Source organism: Sapajus apella, unplaced genomic scaffold, assembly GCF_009761245.1.
Source record: "Sapajus apella isolate SASKATOON/1434 unplaced genomic scaffold, GSC_monkey_1.0 scaffold2, whole genome shotgun sequence".
NCBI classification, from domain to species: domain Eukaryota; kingdom Metazoa; phylum Chordata; class Mammalia; order Primates; family Cebidae; genus Sapajus; species Sapajus apella.
Genome location: NW_022436942.1, coordinates 40,990,826 through 41,014,954, shown reverse-complemented (window position 1 = coordinate 41,014,954; position 24,129 = coordinate 40,990,826). Strand labels below are relative to the sequence as shown.

Sequence of the window (24,129 nt, the reverse complement as noted above, 5' to 3'; positions counted from 1 at the left end):
AAAGTTTTTTCATTTGTGTCATTTTTGACTTTTTTGAGCAGTGTTTTATAATTCTCATTGTAGAGGTCTTTCACCTCTCTGGTTAGCTTTAATCCTAGGTATTGTATTCTCTTTATAGCAATTGTGAATGGGATTGCCTTTATGATTTGTCTCTCATCTTGGGTGCTGTAAGGGTATAGTAATGATAGTAATTTTTATATATTCATTTTGTATTCTGAAACTTTGCTGAATTTTTTTATTAGCTTAAGGAGCTTTTGGGCCAAGACTGTGGGGTTTTCTAGATATAGAATCATGTCATCTGCAAACCAGGATTATTTGACTTTCTCTCTTCCTATTTGGGTACGCTTTATTTCTTTCTCTTACCTAATTGCTTTTGCAGGATTTCCAATACTATGTTGAATAGAAGAAATGAAAGATGGCATCCTTGTCTGGTGCCAGGTTTCAAGGGGAATGTTTTCAGCTTTTGCCCATTCAGTATGACATTGCCTGTGTGTTTGTCATAGATGGCTCCTTTTATATTGAGTTATGTTCCTTCAATACTTAGTTCATTGAGAGTTTTTAACATGAAAAGATGTTAAATTATTGAAAGTTTTTGCTGTGTCTATTGTAATAATTGTGTGCTTTTTGTCCTTATTTCTGTTTATGTGATAAATCACATTTATTCATTTGCATATGTTGAACCAAGTTTGCATGCCAGACATAAAGCTTACTTGATCATGGTGGATTAGTTTTTTTTGATAAGCTGCCAGATTTGGTTTGCTCATATTTTGTTAAGGATATTTGCATCAAAGTTCATCAAGGATGTTGGCTTGAAATTTATTTGTTTTGTTGTTGTTGTTACGTATCTGCCAAATTTTAGTATCGGGTTGATACCGGCCTTATAGAATGAGTTGGCGAAGAGTTCTAAAGTTTTTGGACTGATTTCAATAGAAATGGTACCAGCTCTTCTTTGTGCATCTGGTAGAATTTGGCTGAGTATCTATTTGATCCTGGGCTATTTATTATTAATTCAATTTTGGAGCTCATTATTGGTCTGTTCAGGGATTCAATTAATTCCTGGTTTAGCCTTAGGAGGGTGTGTGTCCAAGAGTTTATCAATTTCTACTAGGTTTTCTAGTTTGTGTGAACAGAGATGTTCCTGAGAGTCTCTGATGGTTATTTGTATTTCTATAGAGTCAGTGGTAACATCCCCTTTGTTGTTTCTAATTGTGTTTGTTTAGATCTGCTCTTTTTACTTCTTTATTAGATTAGCTAGTGGTCTATGTTTTTTATTAATTTTTCCAAAAAACAACTCTTGGCTTCATTGATTTTTTAAAATGTGTGTGTGTGTGTGTGTGTGTGTGTGTGTGTGTGTGTGTGTGTCTCAGTCTCTTTCAGTTCAGCTCTGAACTTGAGTTTTTTTTTTTCTCTTCCACTAGCTTTGGAGTTGGTTTGTTCTTGTTTGTCTTTTAGTTGTGATAGGTTGTAATTTGACATCTTTCTAACTGTTTAATGTGTGCATTTAGTGCTAAGAATTTCCCTCTTAACACTGCCTTTAGATATGTCCCTGAGATACTAGTATGTTGTATCTTTGTCCTCATTAGTTTCAAAGAACTTCTTGATTTCTGCTTTAACTTCATTATTTATCAAAAAGTCATTCAAGAGCAGGTTATTTAATTTCCATGCAGCTGTATGGTTTTGAGCAGTTTTCTTAGTCTTGATTTCGATTTTTATTGCTCTGTGGTCTGAAAGTGTTTGCTATAGTTTCTATTTTTTTGTATTTGCTGAGGATTGTTTCATGTCCAACCATGTGATCCATTTTAGAGTATATGCCTTGTGGCAATAAGAAGAATGTATATTGTGTTGGATTTGGGTGAAGATTTCTATAGTGTGGCAATGATTACATCAGGGTCACCACCTGAGATGTTGATCACCACCAGCAGGGGTCTGTCCTGCAAACCTTGATTCTGTGATGGATGAATAAATACACTCGATACACAAAATACAGTGAACAAGTGAGCTAGGGAGGTCAACATCTGCTCTCAGAAGGCAATTGCAGCTACCTGACCCCGACTAGTGGTTTCTCCTTGCATTTATACAGATAGATTTAATTACAGAGGTTCTAAGTCAGTACTGTTTGGATAATTAACATGGTTAAAAGAGTGATTTTATGAATGATAAAAGGTTTGGTTTCAGGGCCCAGAGCAAACACCATTAATGGGTAATCCCCTGGTTGACCTCACCCTGAGAAGACCATCAGGCACAAAGTTTACATGAGTAAACAAGCTATTTAGAGTAGGGACAAAGGAATATGGAGTAAACAGACTTAACTGGGGAGGCTTCTATTATCCCTAATCTTCACTCTATGACCTAATGCTCCAAGGTAAGAACTGGCTGCCTTCAAACTGTTTCATTATTATAAGTTAATGAAAACCTTTCAGCCTTCCAAAAGGCTTGAGATTGTATCTTATAACTTTCCCTAATATTTCCCTTGATATTTTGTCAACCACCCTGAGTGAATCCCAATACCATAGATGTCTATCAGGTCCATTTGGACCAGTGTTGAGCTCAGATTCTGTATGTCTTTGCTAATTTTCTGCCTTGATGATCTGTTTAACACTGTCAGTGGGTGAGTGGGATGTTGAAGTTTCCCACTATTATTGTGTGAAGGTCTAAGTCTCTTTGACAGTCTCTAAGAACTTCCCTTATGAATCTGCATGCTCCTGTGTTGGGTGCATATATATTTACGATAGTCAGGTATCCTTCTTGAATTGTACCCTTTATCATTATGTAACGCTCTTGTCTTTTTTTTTTTTTTTAATCTTCATTGGTTAAATGTTTGTTTTATATGAAATTTGTATTGTAACCTATGCATTTTTTTTTAATTTACTTGATTTTCTTCATTCCTTTATTTTGAGCCTCTAAGTGTCATTGCACGTGAGATGGGACTCTTGAAGACAGCATGCCATTGGGTCTTGCTTCTTTATCCAGCTTGTCACTCTGTGCCTTTTAATTGGGGCATTTAGCTTGTTTACATGCAAGATGAGTATTAATATATGTAGATTTGATCCTATTATTGTGTCATTAGCTGGTTATTATGCCAACTCATTTGTGTGGTTGCTTTACAATGTTACTGGTCTGTGTACGTAAGTGTGCTTTTGTAGAGGCTGGTAACAGTCTTTCCATTCCATATTCATTGCTTCTTTTAGGTGTTCTTATAAGGCAGGCCCGGTGGTAATGATTTTCTTCAGCATTTGCTTATCTAAAAAGGATCTTATTTCTCTTTCACTTATTAAACTTAGTTTGCTTGGATATTGAATTCTTGGCTGGAATTTCTTTTCTTTAAGAATGTTGTGGCCGGGCGTGGTGGCTCACGCTTGTAATCCCAGCACTTTGTGAGGCTGAGGTGGGTGGATCATGAGGTCAAGAGATCGAGACCATCCTGGTCAAAATGGTGAAACCCCGTCTCTACTAAAAATACAAAAATTAGCTGGGCATGGTGGTGCACGCCTGTAGTCCCAGCTACTCGGGAGGCTGAGGCAGGAGAATTGCTTGAACCCAGGAGACGGAGGTTGCAGTGAGCTGAGATCACGCCATTGCACTCCAGCCTGGGTAAAAAGACCAAACCTCCGTCTCAAAAAAAAAAAAAAAAAAGAATGTTGTATATAGGCTTCCATTCTCTTCTGACTTGCAGTGTTTCTGCTGACAGGTCCACTGTGAGTCTGATAGACTTCCCTTTGTAGGTGATCCGTCTTTCCTCTTTTGCTGCATTTAACATTTTTTCTTTCACTTTGACCTTGGAGAATCTGATGATTATGTGTCTTAGGGATTATCTTCTTGTGAAGTATCTTGCTGGGTTTCTCTGCATTTCCTGAATTTGAAGCTGGGCCTCTCTAGCTAGATTTGGGACGTTCTCCTGGATAATATTGTGAAATATGTTTTCCAAGTTGCTTCCATTCTCCCTATCTCTTCAAGGATGCCAATGAGTCATAGTTTTGGTTTTTTTACATAATCTCATATTTCTTGGAAGTTTTTTTTGTTCCTTTTCATTCCTTTTTCTTTATTCTTGTCTGTCTTAACAGTCTTCAAGCTCTGAGATTCTTTTCTCTGCTTGATCTATTCTGCTGTTAGTACTTGTGATTGCATTATGAAATTCTTAGTGTGTTTTTCAGTTGTAGCAGGCCAGTCACATTCTTTTCCATACTGGCTGTCTTGTCTGTCAGCTCCTTTGTTATTTCACTGTGATTCTTACCCTCCTTAGATTGGGTTTCAATATTCTCCTGAATCTCAATAACCTTCCTTTCTATCCATATTACAAATTTTATTTGTCACCTCAGGCATCTCAACCTGGCTAAGAACCCTTGCTGGAGAGTTAGTGTAATCATTTGGAGGAAAGAAGGCACTCTGGCTTTTTGAGTTGTCAGAGTTCTCATGCTAATTCTTTCTTACCTTTGTGGGTTCGTGTTCCTTTAATCTTTGAGGTTGCTCTTTTGGGGCTGAGTTTATTTTTCCTTTATCTTATTTGATGACCTTGAGGATTTGATTGTGATAAAAGATGGGCTCAACTGACTGAATTCATTTCTGGAAGATTTTAAGCAGCCAAGGCTCAGCTCAGCACTCCTGGACTGTGTGCTCTAATGCTTTGGGACTGATACTGGCCCCAACATTTTTCTTTGGCTCCTCAAGGTTAGGTACCTGCTGCACTGGAGGAGCTGAAGTGCTCCTGAGCTGCTGGTCAAAACACTCCAATGGGTGGTGCCAGCCATAGCCCTTCATAGGGTGGTGGCAGTGATATCAATCCTAATTAGCACATGCCAGCAGTGGTGGCAGCATGGCAGGGTGCATGCTTGTTGGCTGCAGCAGGATGCTAAAAGGTACCTAAGTGCCAGTTTCCATTTCAGCATTTGCAGTAGTTGTAGTGGCAGCATAGCTGGGGAGGCAGAGCAGACAGGGGCCTCCATCAGTGACTATGCACACATTTGAGCCAGTGGTTGTGTTAGCATGTGGATGGGGCACTGGTGATGGCAGGACTTTGTGTGTCCTCTGTGTGCATTCATGTGGGTGGCGGTGGCTGCTCTGGGTGGGGGCAGGTTCATGGTTTTCCATACTAGTTTTATGCTGGTGGCAGTGTTGGTACAGAAGCAGAGTGCTGACAGGGGCAGAGATGATGAGCTCCAGCTCTGTGCCCATCAACACTTGTACAGCAATGGCGATGCAGCAGGGGGAGGGGGAGAAGGGTGCACTCGCACAGACCACAGTGGCATGGAAAGATACACATGCACATGCCTGCTGGTAGGAAAGGGGAAAGCAACGCCCTCCCATGATCACACAGAGAGGCAAAGATACATGGGGGATGGCAGTGGGTGAATGTATGCAGGTAAAGTGGCATAGGGGGCCTGCAGTGGGGGTAGGAAACCACTCTGCTGGAGCACTCTACTGGTCAGATGTGTTCTGCCAGTGCAGGAGCTATGATGCAGGCTCTCCGGAGGTACCCACCCTGTCCCTCCCAGGCACCCAAGGCTGCACTGCAAACAGGCACTGCCAAGCTGGGCCCCTGGGAGCGGCCAGCAGACTGAAGGGTGCTCAGGATCTGACTGACCCTGTCTCATGGGCAAGATTGCCTCGCAGAATTCAGGTCTGATACTTCCTCTAAAGATAAACTCTCCTTTGGGAGCAAGTTGACCCTAGGGGAATGGGTGTCCCTGGCCATACACCACTACAGATGCTCCCGCACCAAACCCTCTGAGCTCTGCACTGGCTAGAGTTCTGTTCCTACCACTTCTCTAAGCAGCTTTGCCTACCAGCCCAAGTGTCCACGGCAGTCATGGGGTCTCCTCTTGCTGGAATTCCAGAGGCCCATGGCAAGATCTGGTTGTTCCTTGCCTGTCCAACTCTCCCCTTTCACATGAGTTGTTGGGGGCCAAGAATAAATCCTTGTATGTGGTAGCCCTGTACTGGGTTACTAGTTTTCTTCCTCTTCAGCTTCGCATCTGTGTCGTTCTTCCATCCACTCTCAATGCCTTCCTTCTGAAGGTCTGCTAGAAGTGTCTCAGTGTTTTTTATGTCCTGTTCCTTTGGTGGCTGATGTTCTTCCTGGCTGCATCTAGTTGGTCATCTTGCCCATTTTTTTCTAATTCTGTGAAAAATGGCATTGGTAGTTTGATAGAAATAGTATTGAATAGCAGTATGGCTATTTTAATAATATTGATTCTTCCAATCTATTAGCATGAAATGTTAACAAGTAGTGCTGAGATAGCTTCTACACAGCAAAAGAAACCATCAACAGAGAAAACAGACAACCTACAAAATGGGGGGAAATATTCACAAACAACACATCTGACAAAGGTCTAGTATCCAGAATCTATAAGGAACTTAAAGAGATTAACAAGCAAAAAGCAAATAACCCCATTGTAAAATGGGCAAAGGACATGGACGGTTTTCAAAAGAAACATAAGTGACCAATAAACATATGAAAAAAATGCTAATTGTTATTAATCATCAGAGAAATGCAAATCAAAGCCATAATGAGATACCCAGTCATACCAGTCAGAATGGCTATTAAAAAGTCAAAAAATAACATGCTGGTGATGGAACACTGATACACTGTTGGTGGGAATGTACATGACTTCAGCCACTATGGAAAGCAGTTTGAATATATCTCAAAGAATTAAAAACAGAACTAGCAATCCCTCTACTGTGTGTATACCCAAAAGCAAATAAATCATTATACCAAAAAGTCACATGCACTCACATGTTCATTGCAGCATTATTCATAATAGAAAAGACATGGAATCAACTTAGGTTCCTATTAACAGTGGATTGGATAAAGAAAATGTGGTACATATTCACCACGAAATACTATGCAGCCTTAGAAAAGAAAAAAAAATCATGTCCTTTACAGCAACATGGATGCATCTGAAGACTATAATCCTAAGTAAATTAGCACAGCAACAGAAAACCAAGTACTACAGGTTCTTACTTACGAGTGTGAGCTAAACATTGAGTACACATAGACACAAAGAGGGGAACAATAGACACTGGGGACTACTAGAGCAGGGAGGGAGGGCAGTATGGTCTGAAAACTACCTGTTGGGCACTATTCTCACTGCCTAGGTGATGGGACCATTCATATCCCACGCCTCAGCATCATGCAATATACCTAAGTAACAAACTTGTACATGTACCCTCTGAATCTAAAATAAAAAATGGAATATTAAAATAAAGAAATAAATAGATAAATAAAAAGTATAAATATTAGTTTGTTTGAAGTACATTAAAGTTCCCCTAAATCCTTTCTGATTATGATATAAAAACATAAGGTCACTTTTTTGGTGTATTTATGTTTGTAGTGAATATTTACAGTGCTTAAAATCAGTATTGACAGATAATTATACAAATATTCCAATGGGTATTATTTTTATTCTTTTACTGTTAAGATCTCATACTGAAATATGAGCTTGTTTTATGGTAGAAAAGACTTGTATCTTTGGATGTAATAAGTGCTAAGCAGGGGTTATTCAGAAAATGAACATCCCAGAAAAAACTATTATAGTTCTACAATTCATGTAAAATACACACACAGGCACAAACACATACACACATACATACATACATACATACATATTTCTTGCCTTGTGGATCAGTGATGCTTATCAATTACAATGATCACTATTGGTACTTGAATGTCCATCATTCAGTCATTCATGCACTTACTCACTTAATATAAATGCATATTAAGTATATACTATGTGTGGGGTGTTAGAGGTGCTAGTGAAGCTTTAGCAACTTCACAGGGAAATTGAGACAGATATTAGAGTCCTGGGCACACTTACAAACACATTAAAAATTCTTAGGGTTTTACATACATGTAAGGATAAAGTAGAAACAAAGAGGTCCTTTCAGGAATTGCTTACACTGAAATATCTTAATCTCTGAAGTTGGGTTAAGGTAATCCCACTGTGCCTGTGCCACAGGAGACTAGATGTAGTACACTTAAATCCTGCCTGGAGAAAGAAAGGTTTCGGGATCCAAATTATTTCTACTGACAGTGTTTCAAATACAATCTATAGCACGGTTAAACAAGAGGAACTAATGTGAAGAAATAAGACGGCAAGAACGCTTGTAACAATTAGGCTCTATAGTATTAAGAATATAAATACTGGGGAATGATGTCCTGTCAAATCTATGGGAATTTCTAGTTGGGGAAAATATAATACACATTCTTAGAGCTCTAGAAGAAGTTCATACTACCTGCAATGGATAATTATATGCCTTTGAAAGATGAATTACTAAAATGTGTATGAGCCCTGATAAAAGTAGAATGTCTGACCATAAGACAGTAAATGATTGTTATCTAGAATTGTCCATCATGAGACATATAAAAACTACTAAGTCATAAAATCAGGCAAGACTAGTTCCAATATATCAGAAACTGGAAGGGATATGAGCAGGACCAAATGCCATGAACAACTGCAAGAGCAGGTAGTTCAGACCTCCACTTCCTCTACTACAGTTGTCTAATCATTTTCTCCAGCACATACCCATGGAGTTTATGGGGATCCTTTGTAAGCAACTGAAAGAGAAGAAAAAAACATTCCTGAGCATGGTTACTGTATAGGCTGGCTTGGTATCTTGGGTGCCAGAAAAGAAATAGGTAACTGTACAATAATGTCATTCAGGGGCGGCCTTGAAAAGCAGTTGCAAGAAAAACAATCTCAATTGTCAGATCTTTGTACAGTGCATATTAGTGTAGCCCATGATAAGAATATCTGTAGATTCATGAGAAATGAAAAATGGTCTGGCCAGTTAGTCAGGGGCCTGAAAGGAGACAGATTGGAAGATCAGAGACAAAAAAGGAAGAGTTGAGAGGCATAACTATGGTTATATGGGAGTTGGAAAAAAAAAAAAGATCTTTATTTCACATGTTATCCCTGTAAGAGGGTATCTACTATGGATGGGACATTAAACAAGTACACAATACCAAGTAGATAAAATGACTCGGCCAGTTGGTATGAGCCTTGGTTATTGATTAACTCCAGTGCTATACCATGGACACATGAATAAAAATACATAAATGAGTATAATTTTTAGTGCCTTAACCAACGTTGGCTATTTTTTTCAAAAGATTTATGTAGACGTTTATTTGCATTTCTGTTAAATAAATATGCAGGAGTGAAAAGTGCTGGCTGTGTAGTAAATATATCTCTAAGCTTTTTTTTCCTTCAACTTTTATTTTAAGTTCTGGGGTACGTGTGCAGGATGTGCAGGTTTGTTACATATGTAAATGTGTGCTGCGGTGTTTTGCCACACAGATCAACCCATCACCTTGGTATTAAGCCCAGCATATCCATTAGTTATTCTTTCTGATGCTCTCTTTACCCCCACCAGCCCCCAACAAGCTCCAGTGTGTATAGTTCCCTCCCTGTGTGAATGTTTTCTCATAATTCAGCTCCCACTTATAAGTGAGAACATGTGGTGTTTGGTTTTCTGTGCCTGCATTAGTTTGCTGAGTATACCAGCTTCTAGCTCCATTTATGTCCTTGAAAAGGACATGATCTCATTCCTTTTTTGGTTGCCTAGTATTCCATGGTGTAGATGTACCACAGTTTGTTAATTCAGTCTATCACTGATGGACATTTTGGTTGATTCCATGTTTTCGCTATTGTGAATAGTGCTGCAATAAACATACACATGCATGTATCTTTATAATAGTATGATTTATATTCCTTTGGGCATATACCCAGTAATGAGTTTGCTTAGTCAAATGGTATTTCTGCCTCTAGATCTTTGAGGATTCACTTTCAATAAGACATCACACTGTCTTCCACAATGGTTGAACTAATTTATATTTCAGTCACTGGTGTAAAAGTGTCCCTTTTTCTCCACAACCTTGCCAGCATATGTTATTCCTGGACCTTTTAATAATTGCCATTCTGACTGATGTTAGATAATATCTCATTGTGGTTTTGATTTGCATTTCTCTAATAATCAGTGATGTTGAGCTTTTTTTTTTTTTTTACATATTTGTTGGCACATGAATGACTTCTTTTGAGAAGTGTCTGTTCATGTCCTTTGCCCACTTTTCAATGGGGTTGTTTTTTGTTTTTCTTGTAAATTTGTTTAAGTTCATTTTAGAGTTTGCATGTTAGACCTTTGTCAGATTGATAGATCACAAAAATTTTCTCCCATTCTGTAGGTTGTCTGCCCACTCTGATGATAATCTTATTTGCTGTGCAGAAGCTCTTTAGCTTAACTAAATTCTATTTATTTTTGCTTTTGTTGGAATTGCTTTTGGCATTTTCATCATAAAATTTTTGCCTCTGCCTATGTCCTGAATGGTATTGCCTAGATTTTATTCTAGGGTTTTTGTAGTTTTGGATTTTGCATTTAAGTCTTTAATACATCTTGAGTTAATTTTTGTGTAAAGTGAAGCATGGATCCAGTTTCAATTTTCTGCGCATGGCTAACTAGTTCTCCCAGCACCATTTATTAAATAGGGAATCCTTTCCCTGTGCTTGATTTTGTCAGGTTTGCTAAAGATCAGATGTTTGTAGGTGTGTGGTCTTATTTCTGATTTCTCTGTTCTGTTCCATTGGTCTATGTGCCTGTTTTTGTATCCATACCATGTTGTTTTAGTTACTGTAGCCTTGCAGTATGGTTTGAAGTCTGTTAGTGTGATGCCTCCAGTCTTGTTCTTTTGGCTTAGGATTATATTGGCTGTTTGGGCTCATTTTTGGTGCCATATAAATTTTAGAATAGTTCCCTATAATTCTGTGAAGAATGTCAATGTTAGTTTAATGGGAATAGCATTGAATCTATAAATTACTAGCATGGCCATGTTCATGATATTGATTCTTCCTATCCATGAGCATGGAATATTTTTCCATTTATTTGTGTTCCCTCTGATTTCTTTGAGCAGTGGTTTATAGTTCTCCTTGAAGAGGTCCTTTACTTCCCTTCTTAGTTGTATTCCTAGGCCTTGTATTCTTTTTATAATAATTGTGAATGGGAGTTCATTCATAATTTGGCTTTCTGCTTGCCTGTTGTTGGTGTATAGGAATGCTACTGATTTTTACACATTGATTTTGTATCCTGAGACTTTGCTGATGTTTCTTATCAGCTTAAGGAGCTTTTGGGCTGAGACAATAAATTTTCTAGATTTGGATTATATCTTCTACAAACAAAGATAATTTGATCTCCTCCCTCCCTATTTGAATACACTTTATTTATTTCTCTTGCTTGATTGCCCTGGCCAGAACTTTAAATACTATGTTGAAAAGGAGTGGTGAGAGATGGCATCCTTGTCTTGTGCCTGCTTTCAAGGGGAATGCTTCTATCTTTTGCCATTTAGTATGATATTGGCTGTTGGTTTGTCATGTAAGGCTCTTATTATATTAAGGTATATTCTTTCAATAACTAGTTTATTAAAAGTTTCTAACATGAAGCAATGTAGAATTATGTTGAAGGCCTTCCCTGCATTATTGAAATGATCATGTTGTTTTTGTCTTTAGTTCTGTTTATGTGATGGATTACAATTATTGGTTTGTATATATCGAACAAACCTTGCATCCCAGGGATAAAGTCAACTTGATTGTGGTAGGTGAGTTTTTTTGATGTGCTGCTAGGCCTGGTTAGCCAATATTTTGTTGTGGATTTTTGCATTGATGTTCATCAGGGATATTGGCCTGAAGTTTTCTTTTTTGTGTTGTATCTCTCACAGGTTTTGGTATCAGGATGAGGCTGACCTCATAAAATGAGTTAGGTAGGGGTCCATACTTTTAAATTTTTTTGGTATAGTTTCAGTAGAAATGGTACCAGTTCTTCTTTGTACCTCTGGTAAAATGTAGCTGCAAATCTCTCTGGTCCTGGGCTTTTTTTGGTTGGTAGCCATTTATTACTGCCTCAATTTCAGAACTCATCAGTCTATTTAGGGATTCAGTTTCTTTCTGGCTCAGTCTTGGGAGGATGTATTGTCTAGGAATTTATCCATTTCTTCCAGATTTTCTTATTTATGTGCAGAGAGGTGATTATAGTATTCTCTGATGGTTGTTTGTATGTCTGTGGGTCAGTGGTAATATCTTTATTATCATTTCTGATTGTGTCTGACCCTTTTCTTCTTATTAATCTACCAGTCTATCTATTTTATTATTAAAAAGAAAAAAACAGTTTCTGGATTTGTTGATTTTTTGATGGATTTTTTTTGTGTGTGTCTCCATCTCCCTCAGTTCTGCTATGATTTTGGTTGTTTCTGGTCTTCTGCTAGTTTTGGGACTTGTTTGCTCTAGGTTCTCTAGTTCTTTTAGTTGCGATGTTAGGTTGTTTATTTGAGATCTTTCTAGGTTTTTGATGTTGGCATTTAGTGCTATAAATTTCCCTCTTTACACTGTTTTAGTTATGTCCCAGAGATTCTGGTATGTTATCTCTTTGTTCTCATTAGTTTTGTGAACCCCAAATATCTGAGACAGGTATCAGTCAACTTAGAAAGTTTATTCTGCCATGGTTAAGGATGTACCCCTGACACAGCCTCAGGAAGTCCTGAGATATGTGCCCGAGTTGGTTGGGGGTACTGTTTGTTTTTATACATTTTAGGAAAATGCGAGGCATAAATCAATATGTGTAAGATGTACATTGGTTCAATCTGGTAAGGTGGGATAAACTGAAATAGGGGCTTCCAGGTTAGAAGTAGATAAGAGACAAAACGTTGCATTATTTTGAGTCCTTGATGAGCCTTCCACCTAAAATGCAATTTAGTCTGGCTCAGCTAATCTGAATTTTACACAAACAATGGGGGAGTGGAAGCAATCAGATATGCATTTGTCTTAAGTGAACCTCAGAGGAATGACTTTGAATTGGAATGGGAAGCAGGTTTGCCCCAAGCAGTTCCTAGCTTGACTTTTCCCATTAGCTTAGTGATTTGGTAGTTCCAAGATTTATTTTCCTTTCACAGTTTCAAAGAACTTCTTGATTTCTGCCTTAATTTTATTATTTGCCCAGGAGTCATTCAGGAGCAGGTTGTGCAATTTCCATGTAGTTGTGTAGTTTGGAGTAAGCTTCTTAATCTTGAGTTCTAACTTGATTGCACTGTGGTCAGAGAGACTGTTATGATTTTGGTTCCTTTGCATTAGCAAGCTGAAAAGATCTCAAGCTAACAACATAGCACCACAAGTTAAAAAAACCTAGAGAACCAAAGGAAACAAATCCCAAAGCTAGCAGAAGACAAGAAATTACCAAAATCAGAGTGGAGTTGAAGGAAATAAAGAAATAAAAAACCCTTCAAAAATCAATAAATCTAGGAGCTTATGTTGAAAAAAATTATATACTAGATAGATCAGTAGCTAGACTAGTAAAGGAGAAAAGAGAGAAGAATCAAACAGAGACAATCAGAAATTCCAAGAAGGATGTCACCACTGACCCCACAGAAATACAAAAAACCATTAGAGAATACTATAAACACACTATCTACATAAACTAGAAGAACTAGAAGAAATGGATAAATTCCTGGAAACATAGCATTCTCCCAGAACTGAACTAGGAAGAAACTGAATTCCTCAGTACACCAATAATGAGTTCTGAAATTGAGGCAGTAATAAATAGCCTGCAATTGGATTAAATTCACACATAACAATATTGACATTAAATGTAAATAGGCTAAATGTCCCAATCAAAAAACACAGACTGGCAAATTAGTTAAAAAGTCAAAACTCATGGGTGTGCTGTATCCAGGTAACCCATCTCAGATGCAAGGAAACACATAGGCTCAAAATAAAGGCATGGAGGAAGATTTACCCAGCAAATGGAGAGAAGAAAAAAAAAAAGTCAGGAGTTGAAATCCTAGACTCTGATAAAATAGACTTTAAAACAACAAAGATCAAAAGAGACAAAGAAGGGCATTCCATAGGGGTAAAAGGATCAGTACATCAAGAAGAACTAACTATACTAAATACATATGCACCCAATACAGGAGCACCCAGATACATAAGGCAAGTTCTTACTACCTACAAAGAGACTTAGACTCACATACAATAATAGTGGGAGGCTTTAACACTCCACTGTCAATATTAGATAAACAAGACAGAAAATTAACAAGAATATCCAGAACTTGAACTCGGATCTGGACCAAGCAAACATAATAGACATTTACAGAATTCTCCACCACAAATCCACAGAATATATATTCTTCTCAGCACCACATCACACCTACTCTAAAACTGACCACATGATTGGAAGTAAATCACTCCTCAGCAAGTGCAAAAGAATGGAAATTATAACAAATAGTCTCCCAGACCACAGTGCAATCAAATTAGAACTCAGGGTTAAGAAACTGATAACCACACAACTTTATGGAAACTGAACAACTGGCTCTTCAATTTGACTGGATAAATAATGAAATGAAGGGAGAAATAAAGATGTTCTTTGATAGCAACGAGAATGAAGACATAACATACCAGAATCTCTGGGACACATTGAAAGCAGTGTGTCCCAGAGATTCTGGGAAGAAAATTTATAGCAATAAATGCCCAAATGAGAGGCAAGGAAAGATCTAAAATTGACACCCTATCATAAAAATTGAAAGAGCTAGAGGAGGAAGATTAAAAAAACTCAAAAGCTAACAGAAGACAAGAAATAACTAAGAACAGAGCAGAACTGAAGGGCATAGAGACAAAAAATCCTTCAAAAAATTAATAAACCAGGAGCTGGTTTTTTGAAAAGATCAACAAAATAGACAGACCATTAACCATATTAATAAAACAGAAAAGAGAGAAAAATCAAATAGATGCAATAAAAAACAGTAAAGGGGATATCACCACCAATTCCATAGAAATACAAACTACCATCAGAGATTACCACAAATAACTATACACATAAACCAGTAAACCTGGAAGAAATGGATAAATTCCTGGACACTTAAACCCTCCGAAACCTAAACCAGGAAGAAGTAGAAACCCTGAATAGACCAATAACAAGGGCTGAAGTTGAGACAGAAATTAATAGCTTACCAACCAAAAAAAGCCCAGGTCCAGATGGGTTGACAGCCGAATTCTACCAGACTTACAGAGAGGAGCTGATGCCACTCCTTCTGAAACTATTCCAAACAATACAAAAAGAGGGGATCCTTCCCAAATTATTTGATGAGACCAACATTATCCTGATACCAAAACCCAGCAGAGACACAACTAAAAAAGAAAACTTCAGGCCAATATCCATGATGATCATAGATGCAAAAATCTTCAATAAAATACTGGCAAGCCGATTGCAATAGCACAACGAAAAGCTTATCCATCATGATCAAGTAGGCTTCATCCTGGGAATGCAAGGCCAGTTTAACATATGTAAGTCTATATACGTAATTCACCACATAAACAAACCAAAGACAAAAACCACATGATTATCTTAATAGATGCAGAGAAGGCCATCAACAAAATTCAACAGCCCTTTATGCTAAAAATTCTCAATAAACTAGACATCAACGGAACATATCTCAAACTAATAAAAGCTATTTACAACAAACCCACAGCCAATATCATACTGAATGGGCAAAAACTGGAAGCATTCCCTTTGAAATCTGGCACTAGAGAAGGATGCCCTTGCTCACCACTCCTATTCAATATAGTATTGGAAGTTCTAGCCAGAGCAATCAGGCAAGGAAAAGAAATAAATGGTATTCAGTTAGGAAAGGAGAAAGTCAAACCATCTTTATTTGCAGATGACATGATTGTGTATTTAGAGGACCCCAATATCTCAGCCCAAAGTCTCCTGAAACTGATAAGCAACTTCAGCAAAGTCTCAGAATACAAAATCAATGTGCAGAAATCACAAGCATTCCTATATACGCCAATAACAGATGTAAAGAGAGTCAAATCAAGAACAAAGTGCCATTAACAATTGCTATAAAGAGAATAAAATACCTAGGAATACAACTAACAAAGGAGATAAAGGACCTCTTCAAGGAGAGCTACAAACCACTGCTCAATGAAATAAGAGAGAACATAAACAGATGGAAAAACATTGCATGCTCATGGTTAGGAAGAATCAATATTGTGAAAATGGCCAAACTGCCCAAAGTAATTTATAGATTAAATGCTATCCTCATAAAGATACTTATGATCCTCTTCTTAGAACTGGAGAAAACCACTTTAAACTTCATTTGGAACCAAAAGAGAGCCCACATAGCAAAGTAAATTCTAAGCAAAAAGAACAAAGCTGGAGACATCACACTTCCTGGCTTCAAACTATTCTATAAGGCTACAGTAACCAAAACAGCGTAGTACTGGTACCAAAACAGAGATATAGACCAATGGAACAGAACAGAGGCCTTGGAGGCAATGCCACACATCTAAAACTATCTGGTCTTTGACAAACTGGACAAACACAAGCAATGGGGAAAAGAGTCCCTGTTTAATAAATGGTGTTGGGAAAAGTGGCTAGCAGCATGCAGAAAGCAGAAACTGGACCCCTTCCTGACACGTTACACTAAAATTAACTCCAGATGGATTAAAGACTTAAACATAAGACCTAACACCATAAAAACCCTAGAAGAAAACCTAGGCAAAACCATTCATGACATAGGCATAGGCAAGGACTTCATGACTAAAATACCAAAAGCATTGGCAACAAAAGCCAAAATAGACAAATGGGATCTAATTAAACTCCAGAGCTTTTGCACAGCAAAAGAAACAGTCATTAGAGTGAACTGGCAACCAACAGAGTGGGAAAAAAAATTTGCAATCTACCCATCTGACAAAAAGGATAATATCCAGAATCTACAAAGAGCTGAAGCAGATTTACAAGAAACAAGCAAACCCATTCAAAAGTGGGTGAAGGATATGAACAAACACTTTTCAAAAGAAGACATATATTAAGCAAACAAACATGAAAAAATGCTCATCATCACTGGTAATGAGAGAAATTCAAATCAAAACCACATTGAGATAACATCTCATGCCAGTTAGAATGGTGATCTTTAAAAATCTGGAGACAACAGATGCTGGAGAGGATGGGAGAAATAGGGACATTTTTACACTGTTGGTGGGAATGTAAATTAGTTCAACCATTGTGGAAGACAGTGTGGCAATTCCTCAAGGACCTAGAAATAGAAATTCCATTTGACCCAGCAATCCCATTACTGGGTATATACCCAAAGGATTATAAATCATTCTATTATAAAGACACATGCACATGTATGTTCATGGTGGCACTGTTTACAATAGCAAAGACCTGGAACCAACACAAATGCTCATCAATTACAGACTGGACAGGGAAAATGTGGCACATATACAACATGGAATACTATGCAGCCATAAAAAATGATGAGTTCATGTCCTTTGTAGGGATATGGATGAACCTGGAAACCATTCTCAGCAAACTGACACAAGAACAGGAAGCCAAACACCACATGTTCTCACTCATAGGCAGGTGTTGAACAATAACACATGGACACAGGGAGGGGAGCATCACACACTGGGGTCTGTTGCGGGGGACTAGAGGAGGGACAGTGGGGGATAATGAGTTGAGGAGGAATAACATGGGGAGAAATGCCAGATATAGGTGACGGGGGGATGGAGGCAGCAAACCACATTGCCATGTATGTACCTATGCAACAATCCTGTATCTTTTTCACAAGTACCCCACAACTTAAAGTGCAATAAAATAAATAAATTAATTAATAAATTAATTAAAAAAATAGCTTGCCAATCATAAAAAGTCCAGGACCAGCCAGATTTATAGCTGAATTTTACCAGAGGTACAAGAAAGGCTGATACCATTTCTACTGAAACCACTCCAAAAAATTGAAAAGGATGACCTCCCACCAAACTCATTTTATGAGGCCGGCATCATTCTGATACCAAAACCTAACAGAAGTACGATGACAGCAGCAAGAAACTTCAGGCCAATCTTAAAGTTTTAAAGAGATTGCCAAGCAGTTTTCCAAAGTGGCAGTATTTTTCATTTTCACCAGCAATTTGGGGGGTTCTAATGGCTTTCCAACATTTGATATTGTTAATATTTTTAATTTTAACTGTCCTAATGGAAGTGTACTAGTATCTTTTGTGGTTTTGATTTGCATATAAATTATATCTAATAATGTTGAACACTTTTCATGTGTATTAACCATTTGTTTATTTTCTTGTTTGAAGTGTCTGCTCATATTTTTTGCCCATTTAAAAAATTAGAATTTTGTTCTTAATGTAGAAACCAATTTTTGGTGCCACAAAAGAAATAGCACTGCCACATAAATTTTCTCAGCAAGGCAAATTGACTTCTACAGAAGGGTGCATCTCGCAGATGGAGCAATGGCGAGAGCACACTGGACAAGGGAGGTTAAGGCATTCTTATCCCTAACACAGCTAGTCCCTACTGCTGTGTCATTCCCCTGTTGGCTAGGGTTGGACCACACAGTTTAAGCTAATTCCAGTTGGCTAATTTGAAGGGAATAGGGTTATGGGTGGGAGTGGTGGAGTGAACAGTTTTGGTGGGGAGGACAGTTACAGAATAAGTTACTAAGGATGACTAAGGACACAATAGGTGACTGAGGATGACTAAGGACTCTAAATATGTGAGTATGGAGGCCAGGAGAGGGGTGTTTACTGAAAGTAGGGACAAGGAGGCATAAACAACAAAGAAGTTAAACTTTAAAAAGGAGAACAAAGGACAGGAAAGTTAAACATACTGACATATTGGTTCTTTGAAGAGGAACTCAGAAGTCATTATACTTAACAATTTCCCCCCTCTTGAATTTTAAAGGAAGTTAACAGGCTAAATTTTGAAAAGGAATACACCATATCCTACATTACTATTTTTTAAATACAGACAATCCAAGTTTTATATGGTCAAAAGATATATTTCTATATTCTGGATATGACTAATGTGTCTTATAAAGTTATTAAATATTTCCCCCCCAGTTTGTAATCCTTTGTTTATTCTCTTAATGTATTTTGATAAACAGAAGTTTAAAAATTTTGTTAGTGTTCAATTTACCAATTTTCCTTTATGGCTAGTGTACTTACTGTGTCTTTGAAAAAGGCACTTTTATTTTGAATTTTCTAATGTACACAGTAAAATGAATTCTAGCTGATTTACTGTTTCATGGTAACAAAGTGTTTGAAAATCTGTCCATTTTTAGTTTAAAATAAATATAGGTGTTCTTTAAATATTTATTTGATTTTCTAAACATTTTAGAAACTCAATTGCTAAGTAATAAATGTCAATTCAAATTTTAAGCATATTTCATATGATTAAGCCTCATAAAATTTGTGTAGCATACTTAAATAACTCACCAATGGATTTTACTACTTGTGTAACTATTTGAGTGCCATCGACATCATCAGAGTTTTAGAAATGTTTATGTGTAATATACTCTATTTTATTATTAGCTTTTCTCTTATATAAATGCAAACAAATTTTCAACATTATGCATTCCTTCATAATGGCAATGTGTGTGTGTGTGTGTGTGTGTGTGTGTGTGTGTGTGTGTGTGTGTTTATGTATTTGGAGGACTCCTTTGAAGAGGAGCTTTTCAAATAATTTATTTTTTCATACAATGGTTATAAAAGGAAATCAGACTGTCTAAAATTATGTTCTTCAAATAAGAGAAGCAAGAAACTTGCGTTCATTTTAACATTATGCAGAAGAAATCTGTTTACATGCTAAAAATAGAAGGCATGGAATTTAGTAGGATAATGTTTTCCTTTGATTTAATATTCAACACTTGTATTTGTGCTGAAATGGAAACACAACAGCTATTAGATCTAACCACCAATTTTACCATTATAAATTAATTTACAAGGTGACATCTATGGCCAACTTTTAAAAACATACATAAAATATTTTTTCCCTATGTCTCATTTTTTTGCAGTCTAAAAAATTTTAAAAATACATTTTGATTGTTAATAGCTTATTTACACCAATTTTTTTTTAAAAACCATTGTCTGTTTAATGTATCTGTTTTCTATCTTTTGTGAGTTCTAATCCTGGTTTCACTACATATGAGCTATGTGAATATATCAATTACTTAGTATGTGATATTGATATAATAATACTCTATAACTTATAAAGTTATTGGGAAAGTTAATGAAATTATAAACATAAATAGCTTAAAATAGAAACTAGGGCATTTAGTAAGCATTAAATAAATGTTAACTATTGTTACTAGTATTATATATGAATATACATATTTATAACATATCTACCAGTTATATTTATTTTATGGAAATAATTGATATATATGTAAAATATATAAATGTGTACATGTACACAGTATATAGATATGTAAATACACGCATACCATAGGGATGTTTTGGCTTTGGTTCCAGACCACCTGAACAAAACAAATAGCATTAAAAAAAGCAAAGTTTTTCATTTTCCCATACATGCAAAAGTTATAGTTACACTATCTACTGACATTTCAACAATGTTCATAGAATCTTCACTGGGAGATTTCATCTCAAGAAACCACTTTCTTTGCTCATCTAGAAGAAGCAACTCCTCATCCATTAAAGTTTTTTTTTTTTTTTTTTAACTTTTATTTTAGATTCAGAGGTACATGTACAGGTTTGTTACACAGGTAAATTTCATACCACGGGGATCTGGTGTACAGATTATTTCACCACCCAGGTAATAAGCCTGGTACTTGATAGGTAGTTTTTTGATCCTCTCCCTCCTCCCATACTCCCACCCTCCAGTAGGCCCTTGTGTATGTTGCTCCTTTATTTCTTCCCACATTTTCTCAATGTTTAGTTCCCACTTAAAAGTGAGAACATGTGGTGGCATTTGGATTTCTGTTCCTGTTTTAATTTGCTTAGGATGTGGCCTCTAGCTCCAAACATCTTTCTGCAAAGGATGTGATTTTATTCTTTTTATGACTGCATAGTATTCCACGGTTATAGCTGAAAGCAATTGCAACAAAAACAAAAATTGACAGACGCAACCTAAATAAACTAAAGAGTTTCTGTACCATGTAAGAAACTATTATAGTTTTATCATGAGACTGCAGCAATTCAGTCACATTTTCAGCCTCCATTTCTGATTCTAGTTCTCTTGCTATTTCCATCATTTATGTAGGTACTTCCTCCACTGAAGTATTGAAACCATCAAAGTCCTCATGAAGGTTTGGTGAGTGTTTTCCCCATGTGATTTTCATGGCTAAAATCAGAAGAGTAAAATATTTTATCTCACGGATATATTGGAAAAGTATGAAATTAATACATGCAGTGCCTTGGAGAGAAGAAACATGGGTGACAATAGTAGAGGATCTAAGTTCTAGAGTTTTATATTTTAATTTTTTTCATTTTTTTGAGATAGAGTCTCTCTGTGTTGTCCATGCAGGAGTGCAGTGGCATGATCACAGCTCACTGCAACTTCTGCCTCCTGGGTTCAAGCAATTCTCTCATCTCAGCCTCCTGAATAGCTGGGACTACAGGTGCGTGCCACCATGCCCAGCTAATTTTTGAATTGTTAGTAGAGATTGGGTTTCACCATATTGGTCAGGCTGGTCTTGAACTCCTGGCCTTAGGTGAGCCACCTATGTCGGCCTCTGAAAGTGCTGGGATTACAGGGATGAGCCACTGTGTCTGGCTTAGAGTTTAAGATTTTATAGAAATCTTATTATTTTTGGATAAAGTATTTTGTGGAAACTTTTGCAAAAATATTTTTGTCTACCATGTTTATGAAATGGCAACATAATCAGGTCACATCACCTCAATTATGTCTTGGCTTTGGTCCTCATTACTCTATCCCTTGATTTCTTCATCTATAAAAATGAAACAAAATAGTATTTATGTATCAGGTTTATTGTATTATTTAATCCTTGAGATTATAGTAAGAAATATGCCTGACACTGAATAATGTCACATATTGTTTTTCTCTTTTAAGCCATGTTTCCTTTCCACTTCTCTGTTAAATATAGTAACAAGAATGAGTGATACTCTGACCAATTAGGGGATCCCAAATTTCATGTTGCACTCATGAATTTGTTTGGACATATGATTTAAGACAAGCCAATCAGAACTTCCTGTGGGCTTATTTCTCGCCTCTATTTTTCTTAAATTGAGATCAAGTTTTAAAGATGAAGTAGGTATTGTGTCACCAGTGTTTATTTTGCAAGTAGAGCCAAGATGATAGAGAAATACAGATCAACAGGTAGGTAGGTAGATAGATAGTAATAGCGATAAGGGGCGGGAAGTGGGGAGAGAGAGAAAGATCTGGTATCTGAACATCTGAATTAATCCGTGATGGTTAATTTTATGTGCCAACTGGAGTGGGTGAAGAGATGACCAGATAATTGGTAAAATATTATTTCTGGGTGTGTCTGTGAGGAAGTTATCAGAAGAGATTAACATTTGAATTCGTATACTAAGTCAAAAAGATCGTCCTCACCAATGTAGGTAAGCACTATCTTTGAGAGCCTGCATAGAACAAAAATGCAGAGGAAGGGAAAATTTGTTCTCTCTGAGATGGAACATTTATCTTCTGCTCTTGGAGATTGGTGCTCCTGATTTTTTAACCTCTGAGCTTGGACCAATTTTTATAACAGTGCCCTACCACCTCTATGCATTTGTACTCAGGCTGAATTACATTACTAGCTTTCCTGAATTTGTCAGCTCCCATCAATTCTTACTTTTCATAGGAGTGTGTGTGTGTGTGTGTGTATGTGTGTGTGTATGTGTATGTGCCTATTGGTTCTGTTTCTCTGGAATAACAGAAATTAGGACAAATACACCATCTGTGCCTGAAGTGCAAAAGATATGCTCCTAGACAATGTAATTATTGGCCAAGTAGTGTTCTTTGTCTCCCTCCCTTCCTTCTTCTCTCATCTCTCTCTCTTTGCCTCCCTCTCTCCCTTACTTTTTTCCTCTCTTCCTTTTTCTTCCATTATTTTATTTCTGCTAGTTTGAATTGGTTTACCGTCACTTGCCATTTTACCAATATAATGGCTTTCTCTAATGAAAAAGTCAGAAAAATAATTGTTTTAATATAGATTTAGAAGATTTGAATATGGACTAGTACAGACACAGCATTAGATCTGAGGTAATTTGTTCTTTTTGGTTGTATTGAGTCCATCCTGTGAAACAGCAGTACACGTTGTATATTCTTAACCTATATACAAATAATAGGTAGGACAAAAAACACCCTAAAAATTGTCTGCTTATACAACAAAATTTATATTGCTTCTTGAACATATTTCTGTTTATTATAAAGAAAATCACTATGTAATAAACATTTAATCAAGCAATTCATTTTTTGTATAATATATATATTGAAGCTTAATGTTATTAATTGAATTTTAGTACTTTATAGCTTCTTATTTAGAAGATAATCAATCACTGCAGAAAAAAGTCATTGATTTATTTTTCCTGTAAATATCAGATTAATGTTTACAAAGATAAATGAATGCCAAGTTTGGAATGTTGTAGGCTTGGACTTATGTTTAAAAATATTTGGCATACTTACACACTCACAGCCACCAAATGAAGTGAGACGATGATCTGATACCAGTTTCCAGAAAAAAAACTTTGGCATTTCCCAAGTTTTCTGGACAACCTAGGATGATTATTGTTATTGCAGTGAATGCAGAACATGCCAATCAAAGTAACTAAGTTCTATTTTCTTTGCGTACTTCCAAATGAAGGTCATATATATATATGCCTTCTACTATCATATTCTAAGGAAGGTACATGTAAGGAATAAGCCTTACAATGGATCAAATTGAGTATTTTAGAATGTTGTTAGTAAACAATGGCATATCAAACTTCATTCAAGGTCTCTTCATTTTCACATTGTCCAGTGAAATATGTCTGTATTTGCATGGCTCTCCCACTTATTCAACATGATGTTTCTAAGCCATCATGAAAAATAATGGTTTTGTATTACACAGAATCCAGGAAACTTACATTTGAGGACCTACCTTTAAAGACTATCATGACCTCTGGATTAATTCACTAATGTTTTCATATCTGTCCTGTCTTTGTTTCTTTAAGGAGGTATAGTTGCAGAAAAATTATTTGCTGATTTTACTTAGGGGAATGGAGGTATAGTAAAAATGTGTATGACAATATTTAAAATGCTAAATCTCATTTATCTTTCAAATCTCAGGTTGTCTTGCCAAATAGTTATCAGAAAGCCACCTGCTTAAAAAGCACAATGAATGGCAAGGCA

General features: G+C 36.7%; 2 long non-coding RNA genes across 2 annotated transcripts; one reads left to right on the top strand and one right to left on the bottom strand.

Moving 5' to 3' along the window:
• Positions 1-1,593: 1,593 nt before the first annotated feature.
• LOC116563988 lies at positions 1,594-11,372 on the top strand. The gene is made up of 3 exons (XR_004274677.1): positions 1,594-1,730; positions 11,259-11,263; positions 11,361-11,372. It is a non-coding gene; the product is annotated as an uncharacterized LOC116563988 (long non-coding RNA).
• Positions 2,873-23,872, bottom strand: LOC116563982. The gene is made up of 3 exons (XR_004274674.1): positions 23,861-23,872; positions 22,692-22,696; positions 2,873-3,005 (listed from the first exon to the last, which is right to left on the bottom strand). It is a non-coding gene; the product is annotated as an uncharacterized LOC116563982 (long non-coding RNA).
• Positions 23,873-24,129: the final 257 nt, after the last annotated feature.